Genomic DNA, 16095 nt, shown 5'->3' on the forward strand with positions numbered 1-16095 from the left:
TAATCTCTACAGATTATCAACAGACCATAGAAGATTATCTCTTGCCTCGCATCACTAGTTGAAGATTAAGAATATTTGTTGGAAAGGATAATGTTGAAATCTGCAATTCAATACCAACAAATATAAACCCTATTTAATATTTATCAAATTTTGCTTTTACGATAATTTAAATAATAATAAGAATTTCTAAATATTTTTGAAATTAAATCCTATTCAAACAGATTAAGTTATAATATTAAAAATTATCTAGAAATTCGACAATTTAACAAAAATTTATTTTAAATTTCAGTAATTATGCGTCATTATGTAGAACCTTATACAATTTTATTTAATTTTCATCAATTCTTTAAATATAACAATAACGTTTAATTTCATTTTAAAAATAACTTCTATTGAATTTTTACAGAATTTAATAAGTTGCTAATAAGTATAAAAATAAAATTTATCAAGCTGTTAAAGGTAGGTGTGAAAATGTCTTGGACAGATGACAAGAAAAAGTTTTTATTTTACTTTTGGAATTACAAAATCAATTTTAAAATAAAATTAATTATACTCACAAATTAATTGATTTTAATACATATAATATGCAATTAAAATAAATTAACTTTCGATTAAGTGTACCTTTTAAAAAATTTCACTTCTATTTTATAAATGAAAATTTCGGATAAAGTAACTAAACAAGTTATTAAAAACGAGAATTATATACTGTAAAAGTAAATATTACTTTCATTTAAAATGAATAAAATTAACTTAGGAAAGTAAAAGCAATTTATAATTTTTTTTAATTAAAAATTTGAATTAATTAATATTTATGCCAAATAACGTCATAATTAATTAATAAAAATAGTCAATGCAACATTATTTATAATAATATACTCTCGAGGAAAAGAAAACAAAAATTTTAATTAATAACTTGTGAGAGAAATTTAGAGATAGACACGTTTAAAATCTTTAAAATAAAATTTAATCGTATGAAAAACGAAAAAATCTGAGCTGATTAATTTAATTACGAAAAAAAAATCTTTAATTTCATAAATAAGATTGAAGCAAAATTAATAAAATAAATATCTCTTTTCAAAGATTAATTAATATTTTTGTTAATTTTATTTTTTAGATAATATTTAATTATATATTTTTTACGAATCAAATTATTTTACAATTGCTTAAAGCTAACAATAGGGAATTGAATATCACAAGAGGTGGCCCCAAAAAGAGAAAGTAAACGAGCTTCATTGCAGTTTATGTTAATAGACTTTACAAAATACTGTTCAAAATCACATCACGTTAAATAAATAATTTATAGCATTGAAAATATTAAATAATATACACGCATTCAAAACTCGGCTGACTCATTTTATTAATTATTATATTAAAATAATCGTAATATTCTTATTTTAATGATTTTTGGAGGTGATCTCTACAATATATAAGCTACATTATTAATTTACTGTTATTTCGATGTAAATGATGTAGTATACGTCTTTAAAGATTGGCAATTTTAAAATAAAAAATGCAATTCTACGAAATTGAAAATACATATTAAGATCTTATGTAATGCAATAATCATGATTTTGAATAATTCAAGAAACCGAGATAAAAATATAGAAAAAAAAACACCAATCTTGATGAAATATTCGAATCAAGGATACAAATATAAATATAAAAATATGTAAATAAACATGTTTAATTTGAAAAATGGAATTATATAAAGTATTTTATATATTAATGAACAGAATTTACATCGTAGTATTTATGAAACCGTGCCGGTACTTATTCTGCAACTTAGTTAGTGTTCAAGTTGCAGAATAAGTACCGGCACGGTTTCATAAATACTACAATAAGAATTAAGAAAACAGAAACGGCATTATTCATCAGAAGAAGATGCATAACAGCAGCATATAGACAACAGATATAGAACCAAAGTACAAGTTGGCTGAAGAGGGGCGTCAACAGCCCGAAACGTGTACAAGCACTTAATACACGTATCAACTGAATAAAAACTAGTGATGAAATTTGCCATGTGTCCGAGTAAATACACTATATAGTTAGTGTTCAAGTTGCAGAATTTACATCTCTAAACGCCTTAAAAAGTTTATTCAGTATACCCAAAGCGTAAAAGAAAAATAAGATAAGTATATTATATAAAAAATTAAATTCTGTTTAAAAAAACTATGAAAAGTAAGAAATATTAAATTCAATCAATCAACTTATCAACGATTAAACAAAAAATTAAAAAAAGTAAATAAATTCTTCGAATCAATAATTCTTTTTATTTTTTTTCGACATTTTGTGAACGATGACCTCTAGAGTTTTCCTAAAATTGTCGGATGGTAGAATGATTTTTAAGAATATCGAGTTAGACACTCTGATGTGTTAAACAAATCTATGTTGAGTGGAACCTGAAAGTAAATATGTCTTGGCGGGTAGTTCAGCTACATTCACTTTACTGTAAAAACGTACTTCATAGTTCCATCTTGTTTAGATATACCTTTATATATATATTTTTGATTTTCGAGGAGGGAGATGTCATATCTAGAAAAGAAACTTTCCAGGAGATATTTTTATACCGGTCGTAAGATGTGCGATGGAATGAAAATATGAAATGTTATATCATGTTGTTGTTGTAATAAAAATTTCAGCTAAAGCATGATATAAAAATTATTTTAAAATGTTTTTTATGCCATTTATACTAATGAAAATATTTCTTATAAAAACAAAAACTTATAATCTTAAGTTATTACTGTTATTTTTAATCATCAAATGGATGCAATCATTCGATTTGTTTGGATATTTTTGTTACTATCATTAACCAGGTTTATCTATTTATATATATTATTAAATAGCACAGAAAAAAACTACGTCTTCAGTCAATTATTAACTATAAAAGTCAAGCATTTTCAGATATTTGATTGATGAATATCAATCATATTTGAAGCGTTTCTTGACATGCAACATAATTATCCTAATACGACTTTTAATACTATTGATAGATTGACTCTGTTTATGCCATGTTCAATTAGATTATAGTTATTGATAGATTGTGATGAGATGATAGAATGCCTTTTCTGATGTTATTTACAATTAATTATTGATAAAATTATGGTTGGGGAGAGAGCAACGACTCGGATTTGCTACTACTATAAAATTATTTTATAACTTACATATAATAAAACCAATTCCTTCTTCCATGTATATATAGTATAATAAATTTTATTTGTGTATTTATTAACAATTATTAGTTATTAACGATCGTATCATACAAACTACATAGATATCTACATATTTTATGCTGTAACTAGTATCATAAAAAAGAAGTTGATATGAAGAAGACTAAATCATCACTATTTTACTTAGTTTTCATAACAAATTGTACAGTTTTATATCCTTTATGATATAAGAAAGAAATAAACATAAGAAATTTATTGTTTTATTTTTCTGTAATAAATATAGTTTTCAAAGTATGATTAAAATATTTTATAAACCTTAATCTTGTACAGAAAATTTCATGGATAAAATATGAGTACTTTTAAAAGCATATATACGTAAAACAAAATGCTTTAGTACCTTCTATGTATTATTACACCATATTTCTTCAATTTCTTTTCTTCTCTAGTCCTAGAAAAAATTAGTTTGAAAAGGAACTTTATTTTTTTTAATGTAAATCATAATGTATGTGAAAAATAAAAGCAAACAAGCATTTTATTTGTGGCACTCTATCTAAATATAAACTTATTGTTCTGTATCAAAGTACTGGTATATGTGTTTATGATAATTTCTTTTTTCGTGTTATGAAAATGAAAACAGCTAATATTCCATGTTTCTTCATGAAAATCATTAATGTAACAAATAAAATTTTATTTAGAATCATCTTATTTTCATTCCTAAACATTCTGTGTTCTTCTTATCTTCAGCTTGTCCTGAAGTTGTGGATTTTGATACCATCCATCAGAGAACAACATGTTATAATTATGTCTTTATCTTCTAACATATTACACGCTGCTATTACTTCTTTTGAAGTAATGACGACGAGATCTATAAATAGTATAATATTCTTGAAGACAGTAGCATTTAGAGGAAAGAAATAATTTATAAAATAATTCTTGCCTGACTCAGATAATATTTATAATTGTACATGGAGACATGCAATCAAAAATTAAATTCTTGATCAATCGTTAGCCGTCAACATAAATTTCTGATACATCAATCCATTTTGAAACAACTCTGACATAAATATATTCAAAACCTCTATTAATAACGATGTTATTTTAATATAAATTCAGATTCTCTTTTCTCTTTAAAAATACGCAATTAATCTTTTTTGGAAAACCTTTTTTCTGCAGGTAAAAAATTTTTAAGAAAAAATAGCTTCAAAGTTGACATCTCTTAGATGATGCTGATATTGACGACAATATATTGATATATAACTTTTATTCATTTTTACTTTTAAAATTTTCATAAATATGCTTGTTTTCTCAGTTCTCTGATTGCATGCAAAGACTCCTTATTTATATAACCTAATATATTATGTAAATGAACATACGAACGTATTATTAAGAATAGATCGTAAAAACAATAACCTTATTTTTGTTGGAAGACTAAAAATTTATCACAGGAGAAAAATAAATAAATAAAATTTTGTTACGGAAGAAAATCGAAAATTTTTTCTTTTTTATTTCCATTATTATTCCAGAAATAAATGAAATTAGTAGAAACTCTTATTCAGCAAATTTAATGGTTTCATTTTGTTTCTACTAATAGTTTCTTTGAAAGATAATTTACTTAGTTCCAGATAAACTTCTGTAAATGCCAAAATAAAGAGAAACATTTACTGACATGTAAGTGCAACTCTTCAAATATATTCTAACGAAATAGAATAAAGAAGTTTTAGATTCAATGAAATATATTTACAAAATAAATAATAAATTTGCGATAAAAAACTAAATAATATTATATAATATTAATTATTTATATTTTATGAAATTAAATGTATTTTTATCACTCCAAATTCGTTAGTATATTTATAATTTTATTTATAAAATACATTACGCTACAATTTGTATTCATATTTATTTACCACCAATTAAGCGATTTTAAAAGTACTAAAGCAAAATGATACTTGAGCAGTAGATTAATGTTCATACTTTCAATAATTAAAATTCTAAAAAAAATATACCGTTAATTTGCTAAAAAAAATGCGAATTTATTTATTTGGATAAAAGTACAATCGATAAGATTTAAAATAAATAAATAAGCTGATATAAAATTGGGTTTAAAAACCTTTTTTTTAAAAAAAATAAAATGATATGGTTTTAAACAAATGCAAAATAATTTAAATAACTTTATAATCATGAAAATTATTATTCAATACTTACATGATATTAAGTAGAATAGAAAAACCTCTAGAACATTGTGAATAAAACATAATATATATTGTATATACGATAAGTATTTTAATATAAAAATTAAAAATTAATTTAATTTATTTGCACAAAAAGATAATTCCACGCAAGGCGTTAAAGTTTACTCAAATAACAATAAAAATAGCTAATAAAAGCAATAAAAAACTAAGCATAACGCAAATAATTTGTATTTTAATTTACTATACCTATATTTTGGCTTATTTTTAGTAGCTTCAATCACACAGGGACACATTCTTTGAATATGCAGACTTTCTTATGTAATATTTACTTTATTATTTGTTTAAAACCATATAGTTTTATTTTTTTAAAAAAGGGGTTTTTAAACCCAATTTTATATCAGCTTATTTATTTATTTTAAACCTTATCAATTGTACTTTTATCCATATAAAACTTTTTAATATATCCTGTTTAATTGCCCAGTTTTAATACCAATCTGTGTTAAATAATCGAATACTATTTGTAAAAAAGGAATGAACAGGGGTTATAGAACCAATACGATAATAAAGTCTACATATTCAATTAATGTACCCTTGTGTGATTGAACTTACTAAAAAAGCCAAAATTTAGGCTTAGTAAATCGAAAGGAACTAGTAACGGGAACGATGAAGCAAAAAAATAATTAATATGTTACACTGAAGATTGATATTTTTTAAAATTTATTGATTATAAATCTTAAACGGATTGTACTGCTGTTGCGCCTCTAATATAATATAAATGTTGTAAAAGAGAAGGACGACATTTTGTATTAAATAAACAATTTGTGCAATATGTATTACAAACTGGAATTCGGATATTAACTGAATCGGGATTACTAGTGCATTAAAATCTGAATTAATTGTCATCAATTTGAAAATGTTTATACTAGTTAAGTGAAATGTGTTTGAAATCCTATTTTAAAGTTTTCTGAATAAGTTATGAACAGTTTTCTGAACAGATATGATATTTTATAATTTTTTATTTTAAATAATTCTAAAAATATGAATTATTAATTATATATTTAAAATAAAATGAAGAAGGATTATAAATGTAGATTGATATGCAGAAAAAGATTAAGCATAGAGATATTTTTTCATGTTACATACAATTGAAGTTAACTTGATTTAAGATCAAATTTTCGATATGGAAATCGATTTTTTTTCATCTTATTTAATAAAAATGAAGTTTGAATTGCTTAAAAAAGTTAAAGTGATTTAACTTTTCGTGTAAGCTAATCTTAAAAGAAGAAACCCCCTTTCAAAAATCAACGTAATTCATTAGTAATGAATAGATTCATTTAATTTGAGACAAAATGGGAATAAAAAAAGCAGGAATATCCTTTCATCGAATCACATCGCAAAAACCTTTCCTTGACTATATTGTCTCGTACCTTTCAACTACTCTCGACAATTCAATTATAGAAAATGAGATGAAGAACATAATAAAATCGGCCACCACATTAAAAATAAATTACTTTGTAAAAAGTCTCTATCTTTTTTATTTTTCTTATACGGATTATCTGAAAATTTAATGAAATTATTTTCATTTCAATTTAAATCTAAAATGTGCGAAGGAACTTCACTAGTAAATTACATTTTACTTAAATTCTTATTCTTTCGACATACTAATCGAATTACATAATTTTAATTAATTATAAATAATTATTTAAGATAAATTTAAAATTTCTATTCTCACGTGTGTGAATGGGGGATGAAATAAGATTGTTTACGTGGCTCTTGAATGAAAATATTTACAAAATAAAAGAGATGTGTATCGTGCTTATTGCTATATAATACCTATCGATCATACTGACAACTTGTAATCTCCAATAATCGAATTTTGTTATAAGTTTGAAGATTTCGTTTTCTTAAATCACCAATCCACTTTTTTCGCACTGTGAAACATTACGCTTATTTGGTATGCTGATTTTACGCCTCCTAAACCAGATTTGTTAAATTTTTCTATTTTGCATGAGTAACAGACACTTCCAATGACCCTTCACTTCTCTAATTGGATTGTTACAGAAAAAATGTTTATTCAATTGAACTGGTAGAATCACCTAAGAGTGTAAGGAATGAAATATATTTTTGACATTTATATGGTTAAATTTTTAAATAAAATATGCTTAATAATTAAATATTTTTAATTTAATTCGAAGTATTATTAGAAAAATAATTATAGTTGTTTAAAATATTTAGTTTTTAATTTTTTTATATATAAATATTTAAATATATAAAATAAGAAAATCTTTAAAGATTCTTAATCTTTAAGAATATTGTAATAATGATTTATGAATATTTTTAAAACAAAATTTATGTAAAAAATAAAATATTTTATTAATAAGATATCGGGGAAAAAGTTCTAAAATTTCGAAGAAAATTTTCTCTTAGTTGATAAATATAAATGTTTATGATTTCTGAAAACTTTGCAAATCAATAATACCAAAGCGTAGATAAGAATGTCTTTTTCAGACATAATTAAGACATAAAAAAGACGTCTTTAATTAAAACTCCCGTTCTCTTTTATAAAAAAAATTTAAATTAAAATTTTATAATTACGTTTTTTGTTGTGGGGTATTTATCGGTTTTGTTATTAGGAATAAAAATAGAATAGGGACAATGAAGTTAAATCCACATTTCAAAACTGCATAATGCTCGAAAGAATGTTTTAAAAATTCTTTGAAGTTGGTTACAATGAGGAGGTGATTTATTAATCCAGACGAAGTAGATTAATGAAAAAGAAGCAGAAGAAGAAACAGATAGACTGAGCGGGAATAAAAACGCTTTATCATTTCTCTTAATTTGACACATTTGCAAGAAAGGTAATCAATCCTGTCTAAAAAACTGAAATGAGCTGCTAGATTTTCTGCATAAAATATAGGGTTTTTTTGTGGGGGGATAAGTTAAATGAAATTCTTTAATAGTAAATATTCTATTGTGGTTTAAGATACACACAACGTTTTACGAAATTAAAGTGTCTTAGAAGAGATATCATTTTTGTTGTTGAATGAGTTTTATATTTTCAAACTTTACTCGCTATTTTACAGAATAATTTAGTTTACGAACGTATTTAAATGTAGTATCATGATTATATTGTCCTTTTCGGTCATTTGTTATGACATATCTCATGAATTCTAGTGATTAACGTCAAGATTATGAATGAGTTCTAGCGTGCTACATTTATCTGTATATTTATAATGAGTATTAATCCTTTTATCTCTCAAGTTAAATCAAATTGGAAGATTATCTCTTTATCGCCTTCTTGTATTGTTGTATACATATTTATGTCTAAGGCACGAAGTCGAGATTCGTTTTATTGATTTCTAGAACGTTATAATTAAGGAGTATATTAAGCAATTCGAGGATAAAATTAATTTACCTAAACAGATTATAATTATTAAAATCATTATATATTTAAGTTAATTTTACGTTATAAAATTGAGTAAAAATACTCTAAAATATTTTTTTTATCAATAAAATATAATTATAGATTGTTCATTATTTTAAATTATATATATAATATTAGAGTGAATGAATGATTATTGTCAAGTAAGTACAACTTCTTATAGTGCATTTATCAGAAAAACTTTAGTTACTTGTATTTTTAATAGTTTCATTAGCTCATATATTTGAAGAGATTAAATCAAGGACGTCATAACTCGGTGGGAGAACTCTTTTAATTGTAGCTATTTTACAAAACAGATCATTATTTACTGATATAATAAATTAATAATAAATGAACCAACCTTCTTTTTTATTAAATATATATATATACAATTACTTTAATGGATAGAAAAAACGACAATTTCGTTCTGAAACCCAATCAGATTTTTAATATGTTAGCTAAATATCCATTAGATTTTTCTTTGCTTCTTTTTTAATTAAAAAAATAATAATAAATGACATAAAATATTTAATATAATAATTTGACTCATAAGTTTTTACTGATTAATGTAACTTTGCCTATAAATTATACAATCTACATTACTGTTTCTTCAAATATTTTAATTAAAAAAATTAATATTTTTGTTTAAATTTTACCGAAATACAAATATTTTGTTTTTTATTAATTAAAAAAAAGGATCAACTTTAATAACTTTTCAACTAAGAACGTTTTTATGAGTAAATTACAAAATAAACATCTTTAGTTTTAATTATCTTACTTTCTGAAGCTGGGATCATAAATCTGCATTATAATTTTTAAATTAAAGTTCAAATAGTTCTCGATTAATTAAAAATTTTTAAGCGTGTAATTTATACCTGAATAAATTAGTATTAATTAAAGAAAATATTTTGTTTATTAAATTATTATGTACAGAAAATTTATTAAAAATTAACATTTTATTAATTTACATGCAAGTTGGGTATCATTTTTTTATTTATTTTTTTTATCTCTAACAAATGTTCCAATATAGCATCTACTCGAAACTTGAAATCAATATAAAAAAAGATTACTTAGAAGTGGTATCGTTTATTTTATTTTAGGTATTCTGTATAGCTTTGAAGAAAATATATTCCCATTTACTCGCTTCTTTTATTGCCCATTCTTACTTCAATTACAAAGTGATACGACTGTGGTGAGAGATTTCAATCTTATAACAAATAAAAATAAACAATGTGAAGTAGAAATTTCGACTAAACTAACTGAAATGCAATACACATAGAAGAAATTTCACATTTTAAAAAAGAATTTTTATGAAATTTGAACGAGGAATTTTTCCTTCATAAAAAATTTAATACTTTATTCGAAAAAATATATTTATATATTTTTGAAGAAATATCGTTCAAAACATAAAAAAATAATTGCCTTTCAAAGCTGTTCAAAAAACGTTATACAATGTTTTCATTTAGAATTTATATTTTAGCTTTATTGTATATAGAATGAAAATTCTTTATTTGAGATATTTTAAAGTTTTTATATTTATTAAGTCATTCTGACTAGAATATAAATAAATTGAAAGACTAACACTTTGTTAGATTGAATAAAATCCATAATATATATATACGAAGTGAAATTTATATATAAAAATACGACATTGAAAAACTTTTTGTTTTATTTTTTGACCTTATTTCTATCAGACCCAATATATTTTTGTGACCAAAATAGAATTTTCCATTAGATATTTATTAAATCAAGTTATAGAAATATGAATTGAAAATATTCATATTTCTCATTGAAAAACATTTCTCTATTTCCATTTCTAATCAATTTTGACGTATTTCTAATATATTTTATAATTAATATTAATTATTTTGTTGGTTATACGCTTATGTACAGATTGTTTTGTGATACTTACATCAGAACCTAAAGTAGCACTCGACTGTAGAGTTTCAGAACAAGAAAAATCCAATTCCTACTCCGTATAACAAGTTCTCTTACCAGTTATAAGATAAACATACTTTTCTGTTATTATTATTATATTATGCCAATTCAATTAGCTTAGTGAAAAGAGAAATATTTTATGCTACTTTTCCAATAAAAAACGAAGTAGAAATGCAGAATTTTTATAAATCTATAGAAAAAAGTATTTTACTTTTAAATGACTATTTAACTTTTAATTTTAAAAACAACAAAAGCATGTTTTATGAACACACTTGTATCAGTAAAGAGGAATATAATAATAAAATATTTGAAGTGAAATTAGGCATTTTCTATTAATGCAAGAACATTGTGCAAAGGGGGAACTTATGAAAATAATTTTAAAATATTTCTTAAAGAAACTTTAAGAAATTTCGTTAAACATTAACAAAAATTTTATCAAATTAAAAAAGTGATACAAAAAAGTTTAATCTTATATTAACTAGGTTATATATAATAAAGTTAATATAAAAATCATTTAAAATAAGTGATACAGTTATAATATCAAGTAGTACAAATATAAGTAAAGTTCTATCCGTATCATTAGCCGAAAAATTCACATAAGTATGATGCAAATTTATTTCAACAAGCTGTGATATATTTTGGCTTTAAAAGCCGTCATCTGGCAGTACAAATAACACCTTATAACGGCCGGTGCTGCTGATGGCTTTTGTTAAACACTTCACTTGTGACTATAAGCCTGAAGTTACTAATTTGATTAACACGCCGATTTTATTACTAAAGAAGATTAACAGTTGGATATTTAACCTTAATAAGAAATTTCTAATATTAACTAAAATGCAACGTTCTCCAGTTAAGCGAGGAAGGCCACCACTTAACAGAACCAAACCAGTGAGTAAATGCAACGACTACACAGCAACAAGTTCCAAGTTAATTACGGATTATAATTTACAAACGGATAAAAATATAAATGCCATTTCCGAGGAATATGAGAGTATTAGTGAAGATTTAATACCCCAACACATTCAAGAACAATCAGGTGAGCCACTCTTATTATCTACTTCAGTACAGGACACGGACAATCTGTTAGACACTTCTTTGACAATTCTATGGAACAAAATCTCCAACCTTATAAAAGCAACTAGTGATAAACTATCCAACCAAGTTACTAATATAAAGGAAGAACTGAATCTAATCCATGGAAACCTACATGAAACCAAAGAAAGACAAACTAAGATAGAAGAACAGATAACTAAATTATATCAACAGATTGACACCTTGCAGATCGAAAAAGATTTTACACAATTTAAAATGGACACTCTAACCAATGATTATAATCGTAATAATAATAACACCTTATAATCGAACTATTTTTAATAAATTGGTCCGTTTTAAGGTTTTTTTTTTTTACTGCCTAATGACGGCTTTTAAAGCCAAAACGTGACAGTTTGTTGAAATAAAGGATAAATTTTCATCATACTTCTAATATGAATTTTTCGGCTAATGATATATATATCAATAGAACTCTATATAAGAAAGTTTAAGAAGTCTACGAATAGGAAGAAAAATTAATTACATGACAATTAAGGACAATGGGCAACGAGTGAAAAGAATGGCAAAGTTGATTTAAATCATATTTTCTATTAATTTTTCAAATGAATAAAACATTTAATTAAAATCACGAATAACAATCCTTTAAATTTTTTATTATTAATATTTAGAATCGTATTTAGGACACAGAATTAAAAGTTTTCCCTCATATGTTCCTGTAATCTTCTACAAATTTAATTATAATTAATATTAAATTCAATTAAAAATAAACGATTATTTGTAATACTTTATAGAATTGTTTATAATGTTATATGGTCTTGTACGGGTATTTTCAAGTTATATTTTAAAATATCTGGATTTTAACAAGCTCATTTTACTAATTTTATTACTCTTTATAAAATTTATATTATTATAAATACGGAAGATGTTGAAAAATGTTTTTATTATTTTTATTTTATAAAAATAAGTCGTCATATCTTGTTAACACTAAGGATTACAATAAGACGACGTTGATTGGGATGAAGGATTTATTAAATAACTTTATCAAATTTATAAGAAATTGAAAATTTTTAAAAACAATTTAAAAAGATTTTTTTAGATCTATACTGCAAAAAAATTATAAAATAAATTCAGTTCTTTGAACAGAATAAAAAATAAACTTGTATGAACGTTGAAAAATTGCTATTATTAGGAAAAGATATGGCTTCTTTCTGTGAGTAATTATACTTGATATAATGTATATGAAAACATAATAATAAATGAAGCCTTAAGCTAAGAATGTAATTCAAGTTTCGTCAGATACCTTTTAATTAGGCTTTTATTAATACTCTTCGACTTTGAAAGGCGAATTTTGTATAATGGCATATCACTAAATTTATTTATATAAAATTTGATTTAAAAGTTATGATGATAATATAAACTTATACTAAAATTGAAATTTAATAAATAGTTTATCAGTTTTACAGAATGATTATTCTAGATAAAAATTTAAAAGCTATTTTATCTTAAGTACAGATGTTGTGTAGAAATTTTACTTTAATTCTTAATTTCCTTCAAGTCTTTTGTTTTAATTTTCTATTTTTTTATGGGAGAAATTATATCAATCACATTAAATTTTGTATTATATAAAAATTTTAGATTATTTTAATCATTCTCTGCAGTTTGGTCTATATTAATAATGCATTCCACATATTCAACAACTGCTAGTCTAATGGAATTTCTGCAAAACGTGGATTATTCTTTATTAAATTTTAAGTTATATACAGTTTATTTTTAATTTTAACAACCATTTTGTATAAAATTTTAATAAATTTATTAAATTATCCATTTAAATATTTCCAAAATTTTAAAATTAAACGGCAGAACTTTACTTCTCTTGTATAGTATATAATAAGACAAAAGTATTTAAGTTTTCGATCAAGAAACTCTAATATATGAATGAAACAATTGAACAGATATATTAACTTTTGAATGAAAATCGGTAGTAAATTCCGAAAAAAATTACTTTGAAAACTTGCTTCAATATCGATGCAATTTACAGAGAAATAAATATTAATTAAGTTTTTGTCGTTTTTCAATAAATTCATTCATTCTGTTGAACATTAACACAGATATTAAATGTAAAACAATAAATATATGCATCGTGTAAATATAAATTGCAACATTTAGATAGACTTTCTTTTGTATAGTTAATATGTCTGTCTACATTTAGCAATTATATAGAGTTAATATTATATTAACGTTTATATATATATAATAAAAAATTAATATAAATTGAATATTTTATGAAATTATTTAATATATATGCAGAACATAAGACTTTTATTGTGTTTTCTATTCTCTAGACTCTCAAACAATTATATTACAGCTATTAGAAACGAAATATAATAGTTATATAGACTTCTACATTAACTAAGTATTGAAACAATTTAAAATTATTTATTATTGATTCACTCATGTAGATAATTAAGAAACAAATCATATTTAATTAGCTGAACAGATCATGAATAATTACAGAGAAAAATTTTAATTCAAATTCATTAAAGTTTTTCAAAATATTTTCTATTTTAAAACAAAAACATTTCTTACTTCTGGTTTATGAAAAACGAATTTAAGATCAAAGAACTTTTTTCAAAGTCAATAATATGGTTTAAGATATCTAGAGAATTATACAGTGCCCTGCTGTACTGTGGAGTATCTATTGTACAGTAGATACATATAAAATAAATAAAAATATAATAGTTAAAAAATATATATATATATTTTTAATTCGTTAGCATTTTTGGAAAAAAAGAATATTAAACAGAAATAATTGTTTTAAACTTGAAATTTAAGTTATTTAGTCATAGATGAAGATCGTTGCTTCGGTATTTGCTTCAGCATCTAAAAGCTTGCTAGCGAAGACAGAATATAAAAATAAAAGAAAATATTGATATCTTTCGACGGGCATCAAAACAGACAGAACATGACAGGGTCAGTTTCAAAACGACGATATCAGACCACACAGGATTCAGTGACGTTCGTTCAAATAAATCACACAAAAGAACTTGATTACAGAATTTTAAAATCCAAACGAAAAAAAGATAAGGATAAAAATATCGTCAAATAGCGCCGCAACATATGCACTATCTTAAATAGAATTTACATAGCATTCAAAGATTATCGCCGACAAAGAAATCTTAGATATTATTGATCATATTGTCCTAGTTATGTTGAAACGTATCAATTTTCTAATACTCTTACGTTATGCTATTGAAACTGAATCCAAATACTTTCAAAGTTTGTTAAGATAATTATTGCAGCTTATATATTATTTTTAATTTAAATATCCCATCTATTAAGACAGTAAAAAGTGTTTAAAATTTATACTTGCTTTATAATCGTCTTATAACAGAAGCGTAAATAAAAATGCACAATCAGTTCTATATCAATTAGTGAATTTAGAATGCATAATTTGGGAGTTTTAGAGATATTTTTCTCTTATAAATTCAAACTTCTAAAAGCAGATTTATCATTTATAATTCAAATTTTGCTACAGTTTTTTTCGAAAAAATATAAAATAAATTTTAGATTTAATTTCCACCGTGTTTAAGAATAATTAAATTTGAAAATGTAATACACACTGAAACAGGGAGACGAAATAAGTAGATAATTTTTAAATTATAATAAATTTTGTGATAATAATATAATAAATATCATATTTTAAACTTAATAAAATTTGATAATATTTAAGAAAATTAATTATATTTTTAAGTAAATAACATTTATGCTTGTTTACTTGCATAATATTGTAAGAACGGGAAATACGAATGTAAAATTTTTATTTTATGTTACCATTAAAAATAACTGAACATCATACAAATAAATAATGAGAAAATTTATATTTAGTTGAAGAAAGCATCCAATTAATTTTATTATTATGTTAATAAATTAAATAAATTAAATAAATTAAATTATTTAATTCTATTCCATTTTAAACAGTTAAGGAATAATATTTAAATGAAAATAATAAAAAAATTATAAAATACGGAAATCATTGGTGATAATTAAAAATAACGTTAGCTAATTAAGTTTTGATAAAATTTAAATTGTTTATATACAATTAGATAAAACACAAATTATACGGAAATATACTTTACTATCTGATTATTATAATTAGTAGAAGATTAATTATAATAATCTCACTAATTTAAATTTCTGTAATGTTATGTAATTATACGCTTACTATATTATATTATGCTAGTTTAAAAAAATCAATTTATATATTTTATGTAAATAATTTATTACTTAAAACAGGCAAAACGCAATGTTTATAAATATTGAATTATCA

The 16095-nt window shown here is 23.1% G+C and overlaps 1 protein-coding gene and 1 non-coding gene across 3 annotated transcripts in view; one reads left to right on the forward strand and one right to left on the reverse strand.

The window, feature by feature from the left end:
- The window catches only part of LOC136981437 (adhesion G protein-coupled receptor L4-like), a 139837-nt gene that overhangs the window by 74546 nt on the left and 49196 nt on the right, over positions 1-16095 (reverse strand). The gene's annotated exons all lie outside the window — the stretch shown is intronic.
- LOC136981448 (small nucleolar RNA snoR122) lies at positions 2866-2937 on the forward strand. Its single transcript, XR_010881711.1, has one exon. It is a non-coding gene; the product is annotated as a small nucleolar RNA snoR122 (small nucleolar RNA).

Source organism: Centruroides vittatus, unplaced genomic scaffold (assembly GCF_030686945.1).
Source record: "Centruroides vittatus isolate TY-2023 unplaced genomic scaffold, ASM3068694v2 contig_754, whole genome shotgun sequence".
In the NCBI taxonomy this organism is placed as follows: domain Eukaryota; kingdom Metazoa; phylum Arthropoda; class Arachnida; order Scorpiones; family Buthidae; genus Centruroides; species Centruroides vittatus.